The sequence below is a fragment of the Aethalodelphis obliquidens genome, unplaced genomic scaffold (genome assembly GCF_003676395.1).
Source record: "Aethalodelphis obliquidens isolate GAN/ISIS:26980383/991018 unplaced genomic scaffold, ASM367639v1 scaffold5, whole genome shotgun sequence".
In the NCBI taxonomy this organism is placed as follows: Eukaryota; Metazoa; Chordata; class Mammalia; order Artiodactyla; family Delphinidae; genus Aethalodelphis; species Aethalodelphis obliquidens.
Genome location: NW_020837949.1, coordinates 18,197,078 through 18,220,820, shown reverse-complemented (window position 1 = coordinate 18,220,820; position 23,743 = coordinate 18,197,078). Strand labels below are relative to the sequence as shown.

Genomic DNA, 23,743 nt, shown 5'->3' with positions numbered 1-23,743 from the left:
CCTTATGTATTATTTCTCGACAGAGTATGAACTTGAGGCCATGTCTTTGTTATTCCAGGATTCAAAATGTCTGAGTAAAAAAAATAGAAAGTCTTGAGTACACAGCCAAATTCCTTTCCTCTGGGTATATGGCTTAAATAAATACTCCTGCCCAATAAGAAAGGTCCACAACAGGATCTATGGGAAACATTCTTGTCCTGTGTAAAATGTGTCCAGTGGAAAGAGTAATAAAACAACTACCTATAAAAAGGGCACCAGGTCCAGACAATGTTAAGGATGAGTTTTAGAAACTTTCAAGGAACAGATCATTGTCATGTCATATAAGTTGTTCCAAAATATACGGAAGAAAAAAAGAGAGATTGAAGGAAGCCAGCCAATTGTTTTATCAGACTAGAAAACCCAATAACAAATAACTATTATTCAGTGCACAGCATGTTCCCTCCGGTGCATGCAAGGCCCCTCAATTTGTCATCTGTTCTCACTTTCATTTTTTTCCCTTTGCCCTTCAACCCTACTGCCAGCACCGTGTCGCCTTCCCAGACCTTGTCACGGGCCAGCACTCTAGTATATTTGCAACCTTGTAAAATGGGTTTTGATGCCTGTGTTTTTAAATTCCATAAACAACATGCTGTTAAAAAAAGTGTAGGGCAAGAAAAGAAAACTATTGGCTAATCTCATATGAATTTAGACACAAAATTCTAACTACTTTTCCAGTACACACCTTGTTATATTACATGTACTATTATGTTCACATGTCCAAGATATTGTTCAGCAAAAAAGTTGTCAAGAAAGTGCATGATATTATCCAAAAATAAGTAAAGAAGTAAATAAAATGTGTCCAATTACCATGAGTTGCACGATGGGGGAAAGAATTGTTAGCACTCAGTCATGGTGCTGACTCTTGGAAAGAGGGTCTCAATGGGCTGCATTCCCCAATTAAACATTTTCATGGACTGGGGAGCCTGTAAGTCCCCCACAAGCATTCACTTCGGCTTCTGCTCTGAGCACCCCTGGCCATGGTGCCTGGGATACCTCAGACTCCATTCGCATGAAGACATCTAATAACCCAGCTTGTGTGGACCTGCCAGCTTGTTTTCATTGCTGGGTTTGGGCATGTTGTCTTAATATCTGCCCTAATTACAGGGCCCATTTTATCAGTGCTGTGTTATCATCCCAGGTGACTTGCTATGTTTGTCCTCCTCCCTGGAATAGGATGCCTTTCAGGTGCCCTATCTATGTTATAAGGTCTTTTTCTGCAATATATCTTTCCTCATGAAAAATGAATTCTGCCTGGCCCATTTCTCCTAGCCCACCTCCTAATTCTCTTAAGGTCTCTTATTTTGAGTGGGCTGAATGCTGTTTGATCCTCCAGACATGTTGTTGCTGGTGAGTACTAACTGTTTTAATACAGTTAGGAAATAAAGTGAAGACCCCGAAAGATTGAGTTCCTCAGGCTAAGATCAAATGAGTAGCAATGACCCCTAAGTGACCTCATGTTTGTAAAAGGCCTTGGGTTTACATGGCCAGATGGGGTTCAAATGCTAAATTAGACTCACAGGATCCAAAATGGCAATGCACAAATCTACAGGTTATTGTAGGAAAAGGACACAGTATAGAACAGCATCAAAGAAAGAATATCCATCACAGCCAAAGCCTGCCTCACAGCAGAGGGTCTGCAGAGACTCCTGAGCTCCCATTTTTCTCCCACTATCAGGGCTGTGCCAGGACATACTTTGTCTCCTGAATCAAGAACCACCAACTTATGTACAGAATCCCTTGGAATGAGGGTGTCCAAATGGGATCTCAGACAATGCTTCTTATACCTTACTGGCTTAATCAGCATTTTCTCGCTTACATAACTGGCAGTAAAGGAAAATTTACACTGAGGTGTAAAACCATCGATTTCATTGTTGTCAGCAAACAATGCTGACATACTGGTATGAACTGTCTTGAAAGTCCTCAGACCCAAGGTTACAAAGCAACACTATTAAATCATTATTTTCATGCCCAGTGACACATAGCCACATGCCACGTAGCCACATTTATCATTTTATGTCATTCAGGCCTACGGAGTTAACTCTCACAGCACACATGGATACAGAAACTGCTTTTTAAATAATCTCCATTTATCTTTTTTAGAGATGAATTTCCAGTGAAATTTTACAGATTTTAATGATTTATAAAAAATTTAAATTATATTTGTTTCTTTAAAAAAATCATTTTTGTGCTAATAGTAATGCTAATGGTAACTCAATTCAGAAGAAAAACTTCCTAATCTTTCAAATTTCATGGTCACAGGAAATAAAATATATTAAAATTTTAAACCTCTATTTTTGTTGGAGAGAAACATGATCTAGTGAACAAGAAAAATGCTTCGAGAATAAAAAGGTGCTACATTAGGATAAAATTCTGTGAGGGTGGAAGCCTGGAATTATGAGTTAAAGGAGCAAGAGGCAAGATGAAAAGTTTCTAAATGTTAAAGAAAATCTTACATTTAGGAGTGAAGTTTTTGTTTTAAAATGTCGATATTGATAATCAACTGGGATTATGTCCTTTGCAACTCTTTAAAAAATTATATATTTTGCAACATTTCTTTGGACAAAAACATTAGATTTCAACATAAAAGAGTGTGAGAAGGTTCATATTTTTTTCCAAATCCTCTTTGGAAAAGTGTGAAACATTGGAAGGCGTTGCCCTAAAGAAATTTACTCAGGTGTATTAGAAGAACTGTCAAAATTTTTCACAGTAGCATTTTCAAAATAGCCAAAAAAAAAATTTTTTTTTAAGTGTAACAAACCAAATGTCCATTAAGAGGATTGACCCTTGGCATGAGCAAAATATGCCAAAGGGCAGGTGTACCCAGGCGCTCCAGAACTGGTCTAGTGCAGTGGTTGGCACACTACAGCCCACGGCCCAAATTTAGCCTGTCACCTGTTTTTTTGTTTTTTAAGATTTATTTATTACTTATTTTATTTGTTTTTGGCTGCATCAGGTCTTAGTTGCGGCACACGGGATCTTCGCTGTGGCACATGGGCTTCTCTCAAGTTGTGGCACGGGGTCCGGGACGCGTGGGCTCTGTGGTTGGCGGCACGCGGGCTCTAGGGGAGGTGCGCGAGCTCAGTAGCAGCAGCGCGCAGGCTTAGCTGCCCCGCGGCCTGTGGGATCTTAGCTCCCTAAGCAGGGATGGAACCCGCGTCCCCTGCATTGGAAGGCGGATTCTTTACCACTGGACCACCAGGGAAGCCCCTGTCACCTGTTTTGTAACTAACATTTTCTTGCAACATGCCAATTCATTTACGTACGGTTCATAGCTGCTCTCATGCTACACAGTAGAGTTGAATATGTGGACACCACATGGGCCAAGCTAATTTGCTCATTGGATAAGTTTTGGCTTTTTACAGAAAAAGTTTTCTGTCCCCTGGTTTAGTTCATCAGGCTGGGGGTGTGGAGGTGAGGCGGCAGACACAAGCATCCTTTATTTTATTCTTTTTAAAAAATTCTTAAAAAAATTGAAGTCCAGTTGATTTACAATGTCATGTTAGTTTCAGGTGTACAGCACAGTGATTCAGTTCTCTGTATATATGTTATTCTATATATATATATATATTCTTTTTCATATTTTTATACATACGTTATACGTTATTATAAAATATTGAACATAGTTCCCTGTGCTGTACCATAGGTCTTTGTGGGTTATCTAGTCTTTATAGCTTATTCATACTTTATGTTTATTTTTTTGTAGGTACGAAATGTGGTATGTATTTTTTATTTATTATAAAATATCAAAGAATACTTTCTATTTCCATACAACACAAAATTCTAAGGAGGTCGTAAGAGCACCCTGGACTATTAGAGCATAATTTTTGAGGAGTAAGTTTTCTTTAGTATTGTTTCTCATTGTGTGCTCTGCAGTTCACTCGCGTCAAGGATGATCTACTAACAAAAGTACGTAGAAATGGGAGGATGGTATTCCAGGATCAAAAAAGTTTAGAAAAACCACATCTATACCTCCACTTCAAGATTCACAATGCACATGATTAGTGTATTAAAGGCTCTGACAAGTCCTGTGCAAAAGTGACCTGTTTATACTTGTTTAACCCTGAATTTTCCAAAAAATTTTGAATACATCATTTTTTTTTTTTCACACAACATCTATTCCCTGGGACACACCTTTGGCAACTCTAATAATCTAATGGCAGTGGGAGGAAGAGAGGTCCAGAGAGAAGCAAAGGGCAATGACAGTGGTTTTGGGTGATTCTATATGGTTCTCTTTCTGTGGAACAGAAAGGTATGGATTGAGATAGGAAACACTTTAAAGAAAGAATCAATAATACTAGAACTATATTTGAACATGAGGAAGGAGGCAGGGAGATAGAACATGACCATTCTACACATTTGTGTATCGGAGTGAATGGGGACAACTGAAGGGGAGAAGATTGTGGTGGCAGAGGCTGGACCAGTCCATCTGACAGTGCCTGCTGCCAGATCTGATGAGGCTGCTGCCTGTGCTCCTGCCGGTCAGGGAAAGGCAGAGAGGGAGCTGAACAAAAACTCTAGCAGATCAGCATGAATTTATTGCTGGATAAACCCACCTTCGCTCTCTTCTCCCAGGAGAGAGGGCAAAGCTCACCGGCTCTGCTGATGAGGTCTTCAAGAAACCTATCAGCAAGCATACTCTGCTTTGGTTCATAAAGTTTTCAGTTATTTCTTGTTATTACAGAATGGGACAGCCAACAGATTTCCCTTCAGTGTGCTCGTGTACTGTGGCCTGAGCCAAGGTCAGGGTTGGTGTTTGTGGAAAATGTTGTAAGAGGGCTTTGCATCCGCTGCTGTTTGTGCTTTGTTTCTGAGCAGAATGTTGGAAAGGAGGGAAGATTCTTTGATTATTGGACTTCAGCCTTATATGTCAAGTGGGCCAGAAACTCTGAGCAAAGTGGAGGAATGAGGTAAGGACGAAACTGTGAGAGAAAAAAAACGAACACAAAAAAGTGCACTTGTCTGTCTTTGATCCTGGCGAGTGAGAAGAGCTGGAGAGCTGGCGAGCTCGTGGGGATGGCCCTTGGAAATGTCCTTATCAGCTGCTCTTCCTCGGGTCCAGGCCCCACTCCTGCCCTCAGGACCATCACCATCAAAACCCCACGGCTCATCCCTGTCCCGTGGAGCCGTCTAATCTTCCCTAAATACAGCCTTTTCCCTTATTTTCTTCTGACCTTAAGATTGTCCCTGAACCATTTATAAAGAATACCTGTTTTTGAGGTTCTGAACAAAATAACAGCTTAAAGCCATGCTTTCTCTTAGAGTGCACTAAGTCACGTAGGCTAAACTTCAAGGCTCACCAGCCTGAGCCTGGGCCTGCTCAGGCACCTGGGGGCCCTCGGCCTCCTGCCCTGGCCTCCCTGGCCTGTCCAGGCTACCTGCCTTGTTCTGTGAGAACACTGTCCTGACGCCACAGCTCTGCTCTTGGTGGCCGCCAGCCCTTGAGGGGCCAAAGCCATGCTGTGACCTGTGGGGAGGGATGGGCCCGAGCCCTTCATCCCCCTCCACTACCTGTGTGGGGAACCACGACCTCCGGGAGGGCTGGGACTGCAGCCTGGCATTGAGTGGCTGGCCCATGGTGGACACTTAGTGGCTTAATAAATGTCGGGCAAAAAGTGAATTGATGAGAGTGGCAGCACCATCACCTGTGTGCCTGTTCCATCTTTCGCTAGGTGAGCAGGAAAGGACAGGAAGCGAGAGACTGAGGGAGGAGGGCCAGGGACAGTGGGGAGTACGAAGGAACATGCATGCTTGCTGTTGGCCTTGTAGATTGCTTATAGTTTTGATCAAGCGACCTTTCTTCTGAAGTCGAAACAGTGGAGCCAGATTTCAATGGCAGTTTATCATGAAATTAGATCATCTGAAGGCTGGCAGGAAGAGATGGGGGCAGGAACAGAAGAAATGCCTGAACCACGAGACCAGTGATGGTTATAGAAAGCTCTAACACTCAGACATCTGTACTTCTGCACTATTTACAAGGCGATAATTATTTGTAAAGGGGGCAAGAGGACTGACATCTTGGAAGGGGTGGCCTTTGTGTCAAGTGCTCTACTTAATTTATTTAAGAGGAGACTTCCCTTAATTGAACTCAGATACTCAGCAAAGGAAATGTTTGATCATTACCAACAGTGTTGGGGGAGGGGGAGCAGCCTGATAGTAACATCCTGTTTCTCTGTCTGCTCCATTTCTCCCACCTGGGTCTTCTCCAGCCATCATTCTACAGCTATCGAGGCACCCTCTGCCCTCTGACCATCTTGCCCCAGCTCCTGTGTTAACACTATCAGGGTGGCAGAGTTTTTATGGAATATACTAAAAGCCATGGGCCACCAGCACCGGGGCATGGAGTTATCTTGCTTCTTCCGGGCTGGAGTTGTTCCCTAATTCTTCAGGCTGCAGCCAGTCTGAGACAAGGTTTGGCCTCCTCCCTACTTAATCCTTCAGTGTCCTCTGAGAGCTGTGGGAGCCTTGTGCTGGAACCCTGTCACTCTTCCTGGCCCCTCCACTCCCAGCCACCAGATCATACTGTTTTTCTCTCCTTTAACCTATTAAAACATGATCTAAGAATGGGACTCCTTTTGATCGTAAGGCAGATATTTGAAAAAGTGTTGTTAGATTCTATATTTTAACACCGTTAAAATTCTATATTTTTACACCAGTACCCATACGTGTATTGGCTTGTAGTTTATTTTTTTTCCTTCCAGTTTTACTGAGATATAACTGACATACAACGCAAAGTTTAAGGTGTGCAACATGATAGCTGGACATACGTATATCTTGTGGAACGATTACTGCAATAAGTTTAGTTAACATCCATCACCTCGCATATACTAAAAAAAATTTGTTCCTTGTGATGAGACCTTTTAGGATCTACTCTCTTAGCAACTTTCAAATATATCATATAGCAATGTTAGCTATACTTATGGTGCTGTACATTACATCCCCAGGATTTATTTATCTGATAACTGGAAGTCTGTACCTTTTGACCCCCTTTATCAGTTCCCCCGACACCCACCCTCTGCCTCTAGCAACCAAAAATCTGATCTCTTTTTCTATGAGTTTTGTTTTTTGGGGTTTTTTTAGAGTGCACATATAAGTGAGATCATACAGTATTTGTCTTTCTCTGTCTGACTTACTTCACTGAGCGTCATACCCTCAAGGTCCATCCATGTTGCCACAGAGCCTGTAGTTTTCTTTTGGTGAACTATCTTTGTGAAGTTTTGGTAACAGTGTCATGATGAATTCATAAGAGAAACTGTGAAGCTTTTCTTCTTTCTCTGGTAAAATCAAAACATAGAGGAATTATTTGTTTGTTAAAGGTTAGAAGGGAATTGACCTCTAAACCCATTTGGACCTGTAATTTTTTAGGAGGTGGGAGGGAAAGAGATACTGCTCTTTGACAAATTTCTCATCTTCTCCATAGTTAGTTATAGGTTTAGATTTTCTACTTTTTTTAGTACACTTTAGCAACTTATACATAAAAATATTTCACAATTTAAAATTTATTTGTATGGAATTATGTAAAATAATTTCAAAAAATTTTAAAATTTCCCTTGTATCTGTGGTGATTTTTATTTTTGGGGATAAGTATTTGTGACTTCCTTGTTGTTTTCTTCATTAATCTAGTCGGAGGTGTTGCTCTTCCGCTATTGTAACTCATCCTTATTTATCTCTGAAGAACATGTTGCATAGATTTAGCTTTCTAACCCAGTTTGATAGGCTTTCATCATGTACTGAATTAATCATATTAATTCAATAAATATTTATCATGCATAATCCTTAAAAGATACCAGAGGATTATTATACAGATGAATTGTTTTACAAGCATTAGCACAATTCCAGAAGAATTGTAAGTGCTCAACAAGGGTTATTCTATGTAATAATAAATTGCGAATAAGACAGTGTCCCTGCCCATATAAAGATGACAGTTTTCTTTGACTCTTAATAGGTAACTTAAACGTATTCATATTATTATAATGTCTTTTCAAATTTCTATTATCTAACCTTATTTTATTTTTGTCATGCTTTGCTGACTTTTTCCCTATTAAAAAAGTTTCCTTTAATCCTGATGGTTTCTTTCTATTGGTTTGGATGTTCTACAATCCATTCATTCATTTAGTTTTTTATTTGCTCTTTCTTGGATATTCCTTCCTTCACCTTTTATACCAAATTTAACTTCTGGGAACTTTCCACTATCAGCCATGCTGGGTGGTGGCAGCTGCATACAGAGAAGAAATGGGAGCACCAGCTTCAGAGGGTAAATAGTTCCCTCTGATGATGGAAAAAAATGATAAATAACAGATACAGAGTAAAGCAGCAGGAAGACAGAGTTGTTGGCTATTTTTTAAAAATTGCACTGACTCAAAACTTTGAAGCAATATAGCAGGCTGTGTAGCCCACTCCCTTGAAGACCAAGACACTCACCAGCCACAATCGTTCATTCATTCATTCATACACGAAGTATGTACTGAATACCTGCTATGTACCAGGTACTCTCCCAGGCAGTGATGGTGGTGAACAAGACAGATAAGATTTCTTCCACGTGGAGTTTACATTCTTGTGATGGGAGAAAGAAACAACAAGTAAACACACTAATTCAGATTGTAATGAGATGATGTGAGAAATAAACCTGATGGTAGAGACTAGTTGGGGGGAGCGGGTAATCATGCCACTTTACGTGGGTTGGTCAAGGAAGGAAGCATCAGTTCAGGAGACAATTTTGCCGAGATAGGCAGAGAGCAGTCAGCTCTGCTAAGAGCCAGACAAGAAGATTTCAGGCAGAGGGAAAAGCAACTCCCTGTGCCCTGTGTTGACTAAACGAAAAACACACAATGTAAAAGTTATGAGCTAAATTTTATTCATGGAGCTTACTGAGGACTATAGCCTGGGAGAGGACCACTCAGAGAGCTCCGAGGAACTGCTCCAAAGAGGTAAGAGAGGAGCCAGGATGTCTCTGAACTCTTTTCTGCTTGGAAAAAAAATGTAGTCCGGCATCAAAAGATGACTGCTAATCATAGAGAACAGACATCTCAAGTTAATGATTTTAGTGCTTTTCTATGTATAGGGAAATGTAAGACTCTGGGGTCATTGGACATTTTTCCTTAGATATGTATCTTAACTATCTAGGGGCCGGTATATTCAAAGCACAGAATGCTTCCCGTTTTTCTCCATCCCTGAATTCCCCTAAAGGCGACTGAAGGGGCTAATGGTTTGATCTTTGTAGTACTGGAATGGCAGGCAACATTTTTTTCTTTACCCCTAGGACAGGAAAGAACTTGGAATCTTTAAGGAACAGCGAGGAAGCCTGCAAGTGGGACACATGATAAGCCAAGGGAGAGAGTCACAAGATGTGGGAGGAAAGGCAGTAAAGGGACAAAGTGCAGAGGCCTTGAAGGCTCTATTGGAAGTCTGTTTTTCACTGTGAGTGCAGTGGGAACTCCTTGATGCATTTTTAAGCAGGGGGTAACATGATCCATTTTCATTGTTAAAAAGGTATAGTGAAGAGAATGGTTTGTAACAGTCGGTCTCAAGCTTTAGCATGAATCAGAACCACCTAGGGAAAACACAGATTGCTGGGCCCCACCTCCAGTGTTTCTGAATCAGTAGGTTTGGGGCGAGGCCCGAGAATTTGCATTTCTAACAAGTTCTAGGTACTACAGACTGAATTGTGTCCCTCACAAATTTGTATGTTGAAGCCCTAACCCCCAGTGTGGTGGCATTAGGACATGGGGCCTTTGGGAGGTAATTAGGTTTCAGTGAGGTCATGAAGGTGGGGTCCACATGAGGGGATTAGTGCCCTTATAAGAAGAGACATCTCTTTCACTTTCTGTGCCATGTAAGGACACAGTGAGAAGGCAGCTGTCTACAAGTCAGGAAGCAAGCCCTTATCAGAGCCCAACCATGCTGGTACCTTGATCTTGGGCTTCTAGGCTCTTGAATTGTGAGAAATAAACTTCTGTTGTTTAAGCCACCCAGTCTGTGGTACTTTGTTATGGCAGCCTGACTAAGATACTAGGAGATGCTGATACTGGGCTGGGCCCACTCTGCTGAGAACTACTGCTCTGAGAGAGCCAAGAATAGGTCCATGGAGACCAGTTAGGAGCTATTTCAGGGATCCAGGTGAACATGGACATGGTGGTACAGTTTCAATGGAAAGGAGGTTGAGAGGGAATCAGTCAGTTGATCTATAAAAAGCATTTACAGTCATAAAAACAAGAAAAGTCGATGTAGTTCCTGACTAAAATTTACTCTAAAGTTTGCAAAGAAATTCTACAACCTTGTTTCAACATTATTCTATTCTTCTTTTAAATATTTTAAAGTCCCAAATAAAAAGGTTGAGATAAATCGGTAAAACTGAGAACTGAACGTTTTCTCTGACTTACATAATGTGTGGGCATCTTTTCAAAATTCTTATGTCAGCATAGGATGTCCCTCCCTTTCTGTCCCTTTTTAAAGCACCTAATTAGGCATCCATCCATGAATAAAAATGCCTTGTGGGAGTTGTGGGATCCAGCACTATACACCAAGGGACCCAAAAGGAGTCTGCCCACCTGTGCATCTGGTAATACACAGACCTCAGTAAGGGCCATGGGACCAGGGGAGCCAGCAATCCTGCCCCAAACGCTCTTGGCTGTGGCCAGGGAAGACCTGGAGAGTGCTGACTTGGGAAAATACCCAAAGATGAGAGAGAATTTGTTGAAGTCCAGCCTTCCCAAGAGGAGATTCCAGCATGCTGTTAGAAAAAAATATATAAGAGTTTGTACACAGTGGCAAGGGTAAGAGGACATTGGCCAGTGCTGCTTTTCCCCCCAGGACAACACAGTGAGGGGCTGAGCTATCCCTCGGGGACCTCTCCCACAGGGAAAGGGGAGTAGTGAGTGAGTGCCCAGCTACCCCCAGCTGTGAGGAACACAGCTGGAGAAACCCATTTCTCTCCAGAAGTGCCCAGTGCACAGAGGCAGGACCTCCATGGTGGGTGGGAGGGAGGAGATCAGGAAAAGGGCAGATGAAAACATCAAAGGCCATTTAAGGGATGCAATTGCTGCTGACTGAGCTCAGGACTCCAGCAGGAAGCTCGCCCACAAGCCACTGAGAGCACCTCCCCTGAGGATCTCTCCACCAGCCACAGGCACCCCCAAGGCCCCAAGACTAAACACACACCTCCCCTCACTCTGTTGCTGGCTTGGTTCTGAGTGTGGTGGCGAGAGAGTCTGGTAAAAGCAGTGCCATCAGAAAAACAGACCAGGATCTGTGGGCAAGGGAGAAGCCACAAACTTGGGCTATAGCGCCACCTTCTGGAAAACAAGAGAGGATTCAGCAGCCAGCCAGGTGAGTTTTCAGAACCAGAGAAGACAGAAAAGCTTAAGAATCCTGCCACAAAAGAAAGTAAGATGTGTGGAGCAGGTAGATCCATATCAAGGCAGACAGAAAACCCCAGATGTAATAGCCCCAATGAAAAATACACCCCATCTGAAGGCAACTAGTAAAGCTTTGAGGAGAAGTCTGCTACTTCAAGTGCAAAAGCAGCAATGCAAAGCTATAAGGAACACGATGAATCAAGGAAATGTTGCACCAAAAAATAACAATAATCCTCCAATAACTGAGCTCAAAGGCATAAAATCTTGTGATCTAGCTGCTAAAGAATTAAAAATAGCTGTTCTGACTAAGTAAATGAGCTATAAGAAACAGAAAGACAATTCAGTGATGTCAGGAAAAAAATATATGAACAAAGTGAGAAATTTAACTAAGAGATATATATCATAAAAAAAGAACCAAACAGAAATTCTGGAGCTGAAGAGTTCAATGAGTGAAATGAAAAATGCAATAGAGTAGATCAAAAGGAAGACAGAGTAAGTTACCTAGAGAACAGGAACTTTGAAATAACCCAGAGAGGAACAAAGGGTGAATGAAAAAGAGTGAAGAAATCCTACATGATCTATGGGACTCAATGAAACATACAAATATCAGAATAATCAGGTTTCCAGAAGGAGAAGAGAGGGAGAAGGAAGGAGAAAGTTTATTTCAAGAAATAATTGCTGAAGAACTTCCCCACCCTGAGGAGAAACATGAACATCCAAGTTCAGGAAGCAAATAAATCACCCCTTATCTCAATGCAAAATGACCTTCTCTAAGACATATTATAATTAACCTATCAAAACTCAAAGATAAAGAGACCATGGCTATCATCAAGAAGACAGGACACAAGGTGAGCATGTGGAGGAAAGGGAACCCTTGTACACTGTTGGTGGGAATGTAAATAGGTTCAGACGAATAGAAAAGGAAATGGAGGCGCCTCAAAAATTAAAACTAGAACTATCATATAATCCAGCAATCTCACTTCTAGGTATAGATCCAAAGAAAATGGAAACAGGCTCTCAAAAATATATCTGTACTCCCATGTTGATTGCAGTATTAATCACAATAGCCAACTTATGGAAACAACCTAAGTGAGTGTCAACAGATGAGCGGATAAAGATGTGGTACATACATGAAATGGAACACCATTCAGCTTTAAAAAGAAGGAAATCCTGCCATTTGCAACAACAAGGGTGGATCTTGAGGGCATTATGCTAAGTGAAATAAGACAGAGAAAGACAAATACTGCATGGTATCACTTATATATGGGGTCTATGAGAAAAGCCAAACTCATAGAAACAGAATAGAATGGTGGTTGCCAGAGACTGGGGGGGGGGGGAATTAGGAAGAAGTTATTAAAAGGGTACAAATTTTCAGTTATAAGATGAATAAGGTCTGAATTTCTTAACATCATCAAATATCCATCATTGTTCAAATATCACTTATTGTCTCATCTTTCAAAATGCTTAGTTTGAACTTAAATCCAAACAAGATCCTTTTACTGCAATAGCTTAATATATCTCTCATGTCTCTTTTAATCTAAGATGTCTGCTCCCAACTTCTCTCTTTTTTTCCATGGATTTTATTTATTGAAAACTGTCTTGTTTTTCCTATACACCTCCCCATATTCTGGATTTTGATTATTGCATCCTTGTGAAAGACTTTAGCTCATTCCTTTGTATGCTTTGTTCTGATATATATTTTCCTATACTTTTATTTAGAACCTTTGTATATACAGTCTTATGTTCCAGGGTTGGCACTTTTAAACATGATATATCTGAGTTTTTTAGACCAGTCATGATTATTTTAATAATGCTATTTTGGTTTTATTTTCATCATCTTATTTTTTGTTTTCTATTAGTTCCATTTTTTCTCTTTGGTCTTTCTTGCTCTCTTTTGAATTGATAGTAATTTTTTTTAAATTCCTCCAATTAAAAATATCTGTAGGTTTACGTGATATGTAACAGCTCTTTGCCCCAGAATTGTCTATCCCAGAAACCTGTGCATTTCCAATTTGGCATTTATCACAAGCATTTTTAGCTTACTTAAAAATAACAATAAACATTCATTGAGTGAAAAAAAAGATGAATAGGGTCTGATGATCTAATGTATAACGTGGTGACTATAGTTGATAACACTGTTGTATAACTGAAATTTGCTAAGAGAATAGAACTTAAATGTTCTTTCTCTCTCTCTCTCTCTCTCACACACACACACAAAGTATAAATATGTGAAATGATGGATATGTTAACTAACTCAATGAGCAGACTCCTTTCACAATGTATACATATACCAAACTGTCATGTTGTACAGTTTAAATATCTTATAATTGTGCTTATCAATTATACCTCAATAAATCTGAAAAAATAATAAATAAAAATGTCTATTGAGAAAAAAGATAAGAGCAACTGAAACTTAAGTTTCATCATAAATCTACCTCTGTGAACATGACTTCGTGGCTCTGCACCATCTGGTTTCTTTATACTTCTCTGGCTTCATCCTTAGCTCTGCTCTTGGAGCGTCCACACACCGGCTTCCTTCGATGAATTTCAGTGTCTCTCACCGCAGGACCTTGGCTTATACTATTCCTCTGCCCAGAAACTTCTGTGTCTCACCATTCTTGGAACTGTTCCTTTCCTCCTTGTTTCTAACAGACACATGAGTTGCTGCTTCCTCTCCCTCTTGGATACACTGATGTGGGAATATTACAGAGGGTGAAAAATGGTCACTGCCCCTCACTCATTCTTCTATAAAATAATTTTCTCTTAACTTGTATTTATTTTACACAAAGTAAAACTTATTATAAATACATATTCCTCAGACCAGATAAAAGAGAACTTCAGTTTCTTAAAAGTATAAAACCATGAAGCTGGAAAGTACCTAATCAAAACTCTTACTAAACCTCCTGGCGTTGATCAAAACTAGCCACAAATTCTCTGTAACAACTCTCAACAAGCAGTGGAGTTTGTGTTCCCACATCTTAAATCTGTGTTGGCCCCGTGATCTGCTTTGACTGATAGAACGTGGCGGAATTAACACGGCAGATGTTCTAAGAATAGGTCCTAAAATGCTGCTGTCTCGTGAACAAGTGCAAGTTAGCCTCCTGGAGGATGACGTATGTGTGAAGGGGGGTCTCGGCCGTCATCGCTGGCAGCCCACAGCCAAATGAAGCTGAACACGTGAGTGAGCCCAGTTGACACCACGTGGAGCAGAGACGGGATTGCTGACGGATTTCAGCCCAAGTTGCCAACCCACAAAATCATGAGCAAATAAATGGCTGTTGTTATAACGAGCTCATATTTGACGAGGAAACAGCTGATACACCTTCCTAACCCCAGCTGTCCAATAAAGATCTCCCTTCTCACTGGCTCACAGTTTAAGTGGTTCTAGAAGAAATATTAGGAGGGATCACACACCTTTCTGTATTCTGTGAGTCACAAAGAATTTACTAATTCAATAATACTTGCATTGCCGTGTCATCATTATGTGCTGGGACGGTAAGATGCCCCTACGTGGATTCACGAGATTTTACTAAAACCCAGTGGCCACAGTGGGTTTATGAGACATGCATATGTTACCTGATATTGAAGTAGATAATTTAACAAACATTAATGGAGTCTGAAGATTTTCTGTTCATAGGTGCAAATATCATGCCAATTGACTCCAATGAGCTATGTCATAATCCACAGTCTAGAGGTTAATGTTCACTTCAAGAGTCAATCAAAGCCAACTCACAAACAAGTGAGAACACAAAGACAGAAGACCCCCCTACCTACAGGCTGAAATCTATGCTGTGCCGTGCCATGAGTCTCTGTCATGTCCTCTGTATTGCTGCCTACCCAACTAGTCACAGCTGACTTAGATCACGATTTGGCCATCTCGCAACTAAGCCTGGAATTGCAACCTTCGGCACTGATGCACTGCTATTCCCCTCTCCTCTTCTAGACCCCATTTCACAGTGGAAACAATCACAAGGCAAGAAGAGTCCCTTTCTCCCCTCCTTCCTTCCTTCCTCCCTCCCTCCCTTTCTCTCTCTCTCCTCTAGCTGAGATCCTTTTACACAAAAGAAGTCCACCTTTCCAACTTCCAGTTGTACTGACTTTGTTGCCTTACCATGAACAAATAGAAATTTCTATTGCACTTCTATGTGATCTAGGGCTCTGAAACTTAATTCAGGTCTGTTAGCAAAAACCTGACTGAACAGAAATGGGCCCTTTAGATGGGCCCATCATTCCATTTAGTTGCTGCATTTTCATCAGTTTCAAAAGATCTTGGGTCGAGAAATACTACTGGGTCTGATCTGACTTCTTTGCAATATGATATGAACAGAAATGGGCCCTTTAGATCTTGTTTCTCCCCTGTTTTCATCAGTGAAATAGCATCCCCCAGACAGCAATAAAGAGGCCATATAGTTAGAAGCCCCATGGACTTGTCAGCAGGATGGAGTCGAAAAGGAATGCTGGGGCTGAAGGGAAAGCCTTCTCATTGTGGGAGCAAGCACACACTTTTCAGAGAAAATCACAGCGGGTGTTTTGATACCTTGGACAGGTGCGCTGGGTGTGTAAGAAGTAAATGCAAGGTTTCAGGAAAAAAAAAAATCATAAGAATAAAACCGAGCATACTATTTCCATATGACCCAACAATTTTGCTCCTTGGTATTTGCCCAAATGAGCTGAAAACTTATGTCCACACAAAAACCTGCACATGAATGTTTACAGCAGCTTTATTCAGAATTGCCAAAACTTGGAAGCAACCAAGATGTCCTTCAATAGGTGAATGGGTAAGCAAATTGTGATATACCCATACGATGGATACTGGCAAAGAAAGAAATGAGCTATCAAGCCATGAAAAGACATGGGGGAAACTTAAATGAGTATTTCTAAGTGAAAGTAGCCAACCTGAAAAGGCTGCACACTGTATGATTCCTACCATATGACATTATGGAAGAGGTAAAACTATGGAGATAGTAAAGAGATCAGTGATTGTCAGGGGTTGGAGGGGAAAGGGGTAGGGATGAATGGGCAGAGCACAGAGGAATTTTAGGGCAGTGAAAATACTTTGTATGGTATTTTAATGATGGACACGTGTCGTTAATATATTTGTCAAAACCCATAGAACGTACAACGTAAAGAGTGAACCTTAATATAAACTATGGAGTTTAGTTAATAATAATGTATGGATAATTTCTGTAAACCTAAAACTTCCCCCCAAAATGAACCCTATTAATGAAAAAAAAAATGTCATAAGAAAAGGATGAGGCTGTCCCATCTTGAAACGGGCTATGTGCAGGGCCCACATATCCATGAGGCCCAGCAGGCACAGGGTCTAGGGCCCATGATATTTTTTAGGGACCCACAAAGATGTTTTAATTTCTTTAAAACTCAGGAGGAAAACATGAACATAATAATACATATATTGGGCTGGGTTTTTCTGTAACATCTTCCCTTAAGATGTTACAGAAAAACCCGAACGAACTTTTCGGCCAGCCCAATATAACCATAAATCCAGGCTTTATACCACCTCAGTCATAAAATATACTTTAAAATATATGATGGGAGAAGGGGCTCATAAACGCACAAGTGTCCAGGGCCCACAAATGTTATACTAAGGTCCTTGCTGTGTGGGCGTGAAACATAATACCCAGTGAATTTGGGTGTGGGCCTGCTCTATGGCTGGGGCTCAGCTGGAAATGAGCTAAGACCTTCACACAGAGCTGGGATGTTAAGAAAAGAAGGGGCCTGGGGTTGTTCTTGAAGAAGCCTCGGCAAACAGCCTACTGGAAAAAAAGTAAAAAGCAAATTAGAAACTGCCTGAGTGGGAGTAGAATGGGGCTGGTTGGGAAGCTACAGTATTTTCTGTGTAGGATAGGAGGAACTAAGGCATTAAGTACCAATTACAAAGGAACCTCCAGGTGGGAGCTGGATTCCTGGAAGCAGAGACCAGCTGAGACAGAAGAGTCCTGTTCTCAGGGTGTGGGGATGCCAGAGGGAAAAACTCCTCTCTGGCTGGGTAGAGACTAAACAGGCCTGGAAAGCACTTCTGGTGGTTGTTTGTGTTACACACACATACACACACACACACACACACACACACACACACTCACACACACACACACACACACACACACGAAATCATTCCTGGCAGAAAACCTGCGTGTGTTCTTTGTCCATCACAGATAAGATTGCTACGGCCTTGACTTAGACCCATCTCATGCCTCTCATTTTATGTGAGTAAATGAAGCCTATTTTATCAGCCCCAGAGATAAGCAATCCAACCAAAGAGTGCTTTCATGAGCGACAAAAGTTTATAAACGTTTTTATCTCCATTCTTTTGTTTGTTTGTTTGTTTTGCGGTACTCAGGCCTCTCACTGTTGTGGCCTCTCCCGCTGCGGAGCACAGGCTCTGGACGCGCAGGTTCAGCAGCCATGGCTCACAGGCCCAGCCGCTCCGCGGCATGTGGGATCTTCCCGGACCAGGGCACGAACCCGTGTCCCCTGCATCGGCAGGCCGACTCTCAACCACTGCGCCACCAGGGAAGCCCTATCTCCATTCTTGTAGCAAACTTTCAAAATTAACAATGCCTGAGAGGAGTAGGTCTTACCCATAAATCCTCACTGAAGGCAATTAAAACCATCATTCCATTTAGTTGCTGCATTTTCATCAGTTTCAAAAGATCTTGGGTCGAGAAATACTACTGGGTCTGATCTGACTTCTTTGCAATATGATATGATACAGTGGTTCTCCAGCTTAGATGTGTGTAAGAATCACCTGGGGGGTTGTTAAAAAGGTAGATTCCCAAGGACCACACCCCCCTTCCCCATTTTGGTTCAGTGGATGCAGGAATCTTCATTTTTAACAAGAATTTGAGTTGGTTTAGGTGCCAGTGACTGGTAGATCGTATTGTAAGAAATACAGTAAGTCCCCAACATACTAAGAAGTTCCATTCAGAGAGCGCGTTTGTAAGTCCAATTTGTTCGTAAGTCTAACTAAGTTAGCCTAGGCACCCAACTAACACAATCGGCTATACAGTACTGTACTGTAATAGGTTTATAATACTTTTCACCCAAATAATACACAAAAACAAACAAAAAATAAAGAAAACATTGTTAATCTTCCAGTACAGTACCTTGAAAAGTACAGTAGTACAGTATAACAGCTGGCACACGGGCTGGCATCGAGTGAACAGGCAAGAAGAGTTACTGACTAGAGGAGGGAGAGGAGGGGGGAGATGGCAGAGCTGAAGGATCGTCAGCAATAGGAGACGGAGGGCAAGCTGCAATTTCACTCACGCCTGACGTGGATGGCACAGGTTCTGGTTCCTTGCTGGATTCAATTCTATCTACCCTCTTGAAAAAACGATCCAGTGATGTCTGGGTAGTAGCTGTTTTTTTCTCACCATGGACAACACAGTAGCACCGCACTGCATTCTAAACAGCTGCTGCAACCTTCGTGTACTGTTCTATGTTCGGGTGCTATGCCTCAGAAACTAACAGTGCCTCCTCAAATAAAGAAAATCCCCTTGCCATTTCCTGCGTTGTGAATCTCTTCGGTTCTTCAGTTACTTCTTTCTCTTGTCTCTCTTCATCCTTTCTCTGGGCCTCCAGTTCCATCAGGTCTTCATTAGTAAGCTCCACGTTTGCATCTTTGAAAGTTCACAGCTTGAAGGTTCGTATGTAGGGAACTTACTGTACCTTCATGGTGCTCAAGGTATAATCTCTAGTGGAGAGAAGGGTTTCTCCATTTTTGGGGCACCTTAGGATCCCCCAGGGAGCTTTTTACAATGCCAGTGTTTTACCCTCAGACTTAGCAATTCCAATCCCATGTAAATATCCACCAGAAATATTCACCAAAAGATATATACAAGACTGTTTAAAGCATCACTACTTCATAATATCCCCAAACTGGAAAAATCCTAATGCTTATCAATCATGGAACAAGATGTCATAGAGTGGAATACGACACAACAATAGGAATAAACAAACTACAACTTCATCCAGCAACATGGATGACTCTCACAAGCATACTTTTCAATGAAAGGGGCCAGACACACAAGAATGCACAACGTACGGTTCCATTGAAACATGTAAGTAAAGTTCAAAACGAGGCACGACTGCTCTATGGTGTTAGAAGTCCAGAGAATGGTTGTCCTTGAGGGTCTGGGGAGGTGGCGTGAGGGGCTTCTGTGTCTGTAATGTTCAGTTGCTTGCTGTGGTTGTGGTTACGTGGGAGCATTCACTGTGTGAGATTCATCAGCCTATGCCCAGGTCCTGAGCACTCGTCTTGAAGGGTATGTTAAACTTCAACCAAATATCTATTAATACTTAAGGCAAAAAAAAAAAAAAAAAGGCAGTGTCTGGGCTCTACCTGAGTCCAGTTAAATCTGAATGTCTTGTGTGAGTGTGGGCGCGTGTAGGTGGGAGGTCACAGGCGTCTGCAGTTAGAAGCTTCCAGGTGATGCTACTGTACAGCTAAGGTCGAGAAACACTGCTCTAGAAAAAGCCTAATCTGGGTCTATAGCAAAGATCTTTTACTTATTAATTGTGTGACTTTTAAGGTGACAAACTGTCCCCTCAGATAAACTGACTGACCTGAACGGTTTACCTAACCTCTCTGAGCCCCCTCCTCTATCATAGGAGGTGGATAATGGTGTCTACTCAGTAAAGTTACTTTGGATGTTAAATGGGAAAATTGCACAAAAGCACTCGGCATCATGCTGACCGCATCCCTCCTCTCCTTCTCTCCTTCTCCAGGGTGGTTCCTCTTCTATCTGATTTCTCCCTTGCCTGACAGACTTTCTCAGGGGATTGTCTACCATTTGGGCTGTCTTCCTCCTTGAGAAGAAAGGGTGTCTTTACCTGGATAAAGATGGAGTTTGCAGGCACAACGTGTTGAATGCACAGGGCGGAGCACCGTGTGGAGTATGTGGACTAAATGTGCATAACACAACACTGTTTATATAAACTCCAAACACAGGCACACTACATACCAATAAGCATTATGAAAGCATTGACCAAATATGTTAGCATGATGTCCTGCATGAGCAATAGAAATAAAACAGGATAAATATGTAAATCCAACACACAAAGAGGACTTTGTATGAAACAATGATGTTCATATTCCATGAGGTCAGTTCATGCACCTGACCCCCCAGAAACACACGAATGAGAAAACATAAACTGATATTTAGAAATGTGTATTTTTTATGGAAACAAAGACAAAAGCTCAGGAATCCAATACAGTTGGTTTCCTCCTACACTATTGGGAACCCCATGCCTGAGGACCCCTTCTCATGAGAACATGGTTTTCTGGGAAGCAGAAATGAAGCTTGAGAGCCTTCTCCTGTTCTGGCAATCTTTTCCCCAAATATTTTTCTCTTATGCTCTTGATGACTCATTTTTCCTTAATTACAAAGTTGAATACGTGAATATTCACGTTGAATACTTGAATAGTTTGGACGTCTGGGTTGCTGGTCATGGATCATTGTAAGTCATCAACCCGCACAAACTATGAGAAAATAGATGTTTGTTGGTTTAAACCATTAGGTTTGGGGATAAGTTATCATGCAGCAGCAGATAACTAATACAGCAGAGAATGCCCTTCTCGTCATCTGCCGTCTGCCAGGAACCACCACTCGGTCCAATGAGTGTGTAAAACCTGCAGGCGTTGGCACCATTTCTGGGCGTGTCAGCCACCTCCACCAGTTATCAGTGTCCCCGAGAATCCCCAGTGCCATCCCCCACCAGATGCTACAGTCTCTCTCCTTCTTTGGTATTTGTTTACAGGGGTAGCAACAAGTGGAATACAGGGGTTGGGGTGTGAGGGTAGCAGAATAGCACAAGGGTTAGTAGTGGAGCCTCTGGACTCTGAAGGCCCGTTTGCATCTTGGCTTTTCCAGTTGACCTTGTACCTCTTTAATTCTGTTTTCTCCTTGGTATAAAATGGGATTAATAATCATATCTACCTTATAGCACGGTGACAATTGAATTGGAGAATGTGTGTGGCACTTAGCACAGCGCCTAACTATAAACAAACAAATAAATGGCTCTAGAGCCCAATAATCTGTATTCAAATCCCAGCTCCACCATTCACCTTGAACAAATTACTTAACATCTCGATGTGTCAGTTCCTCATCTATGAAATGGAGATAAGAAACGTATCTACCTCATGAGGCTACTGGAAGAGTAAATGAGCAAATGAGCAAATACATGTAATATTATGTAGCACAGGCCTGTTAACAGTAATAACAATAATAGCAAACCATAATCAGAATCACCTCTCTCCTCACCTGACAATGAAGGCTTGTTTTTGCTTGTTTGTTTTAAACTAGGTAAGACTTGTGCTTGGGTCATTCTTCCTGTGAGATAAATTCTGAAGCAGATATTCCTCGGTTCGTCACGGAACTAAAACTTACTTTTTTTTTATAAATGAGTTTGAAATTAATTTTTGAGGGCATGAGCTAAAAAATGGTCTGCAAGCAACTGCTTCTGGATGATTATATCCACTTCTGAAAATGTTCTGTGTTACACCTCTAGCTTACACTGGCTTTCTCCTTTAGGTCAAGGTCTTTACTTTGATTTCCTTGTATTTCAGGATTAAAATCTACTACATTTAGGATTCCTTCTCTGTAGGTATCAGCAGGGTTTAGGGGAGACTTGCAAAATCCCACAGAGTGGGAATGGTACCTGGTGTGGATCACCATCTATACACTGGCTTCCCCTGAGATCTGACTCATCTCTCTGGTGCTTAGGTGTGATCACCCATCCCTTTGTGCAGTCATCCAAGATGTCCTTATCTCCATCAAGCCCTAGCCATACAGCCCACTCTATAACCTCTGTCCAGCTCCCCTGAATATAATGTGTAGGATGAACTTGTACACGTCACAACTTTCACAGTCTCAGCCTTGAGATGTTCAGGGGCTCACGCTTCTTCAGAAACCTTACCCTGTAACTTACACACCCAAGGCCTATAAGGTAGCAACAAAATAATTAACAGAGACCCCCAAGCTTGTCTTGCAGAGTACCAGGGAAACCAGGTATGGAAACACTAACAGCCCCTGCCACTGAGCATCACACAGGCACACTGAGGGACTAGAATGATTGATCACGAACTTTGGACATCATATGCCGAAAATCTACCAAGCGTAACGTATGGAACTCTTCCGATATTGCACATGCCACTCATGAAGAGACATGAAGGACATTCACACCTGCACAGAGGACTCCTGAAACTTCCTCTTAACTTTCCACCAATCGTTTCCGAGCCCCCTCCCTGTCTTACTCCCTACTTCCACGATAAATACCCCACTCAAAAGCCCACTGGGGAGACAGAGCTGAGCTATGCCTTCTGTCTCCTCACTGGGCTGCCCTGCAATAAAGCCTTGCTCTTTCTGCAAAAGACCTTTGCCTCTTTTGGTCTTGCTGTTACCCAGGGCAACAGCCCCACTTGCTCGGTTACACTTCCTTTCAGCCAACTTTGCCAGTGGACGTCAGTAACCCGGCTGTTCTCCCAATGGGACACCCTGAGACTACCTCAGGCCCACTCACCTGGACACCTCCTGTGGTCGTGGCGATCCAACAGCTTGGGGAACCAGGAGATTCCATCCTAGACTTGGTGTCTTCCCCACAGCCTCACCCCGGGAAACGAGGCACAGCTCTCCTCTGCTTTAGGATGTCCCAACTCAATAGGGTATCCACAGATGCCTGAAGATATTAACAATAATCACCTCTAAATGTGGGACTATGGATGGGTTTTATTTTCTTACTTAATCTATTCTTCATTCTCCACTGATTTTTCTTTTTATATTTTACAAAGAACATAATATTAAAAAATGAAAGTTGTAGATAATTACTGAAACATCACAAACAGTAAGGTGTGTTATTCTATAAATGGTAATACAAAAAAAAAACACCTCAATTCTGAACCACATTTCACATGATAAACTAAAACAAATTTCCTTTGACCACATAATCCTGCTTCTGGTGAACAAGCCTAAAATTAATCAAAATGTGTCCAATGCTTTACTCACAATGCTATTCCTTGAAATATTATTTATAATAGAAACAAACTAGAAATAAACTAAATGTCTAAGAATAGGGAGAATGATTGAGTACCTTATAACCATAAAACAGAATTTTTTACAACAACTAAAAATGGTTGATGTAAAAACAATTTTAAGAAGAGCATTTATGAATGTATAGAAAAGTTTATTTTGTGGTCCTAAGTTTAAAACTATATGTGTAACTGAGCAGGACCCTATGGGGCCTTCTTGGAACTGACCTCCCCGCAAGTCCTCTGCCTGTCCCTTGTCAGTAGAAGAACTTAGGCAAAGAATAAATTTAATCAGAGAAGTGAGAAA

The 23,743-nt window shown here is 41.6% G+C and overlaps 1 protein-coding gene across 1 annotated transcript in view; it reads left to right on the top strand.

Annotated features, from left to right (window-relative positions):
• The window catches only part of LOC113618547 (aldo-keto reductase family 1 member B10-like), a 64,380-nt gene that overhangs the window by 29,646 nt on the left and 10,991 nt on the right, over nucleotides 1-23,743 (top strand).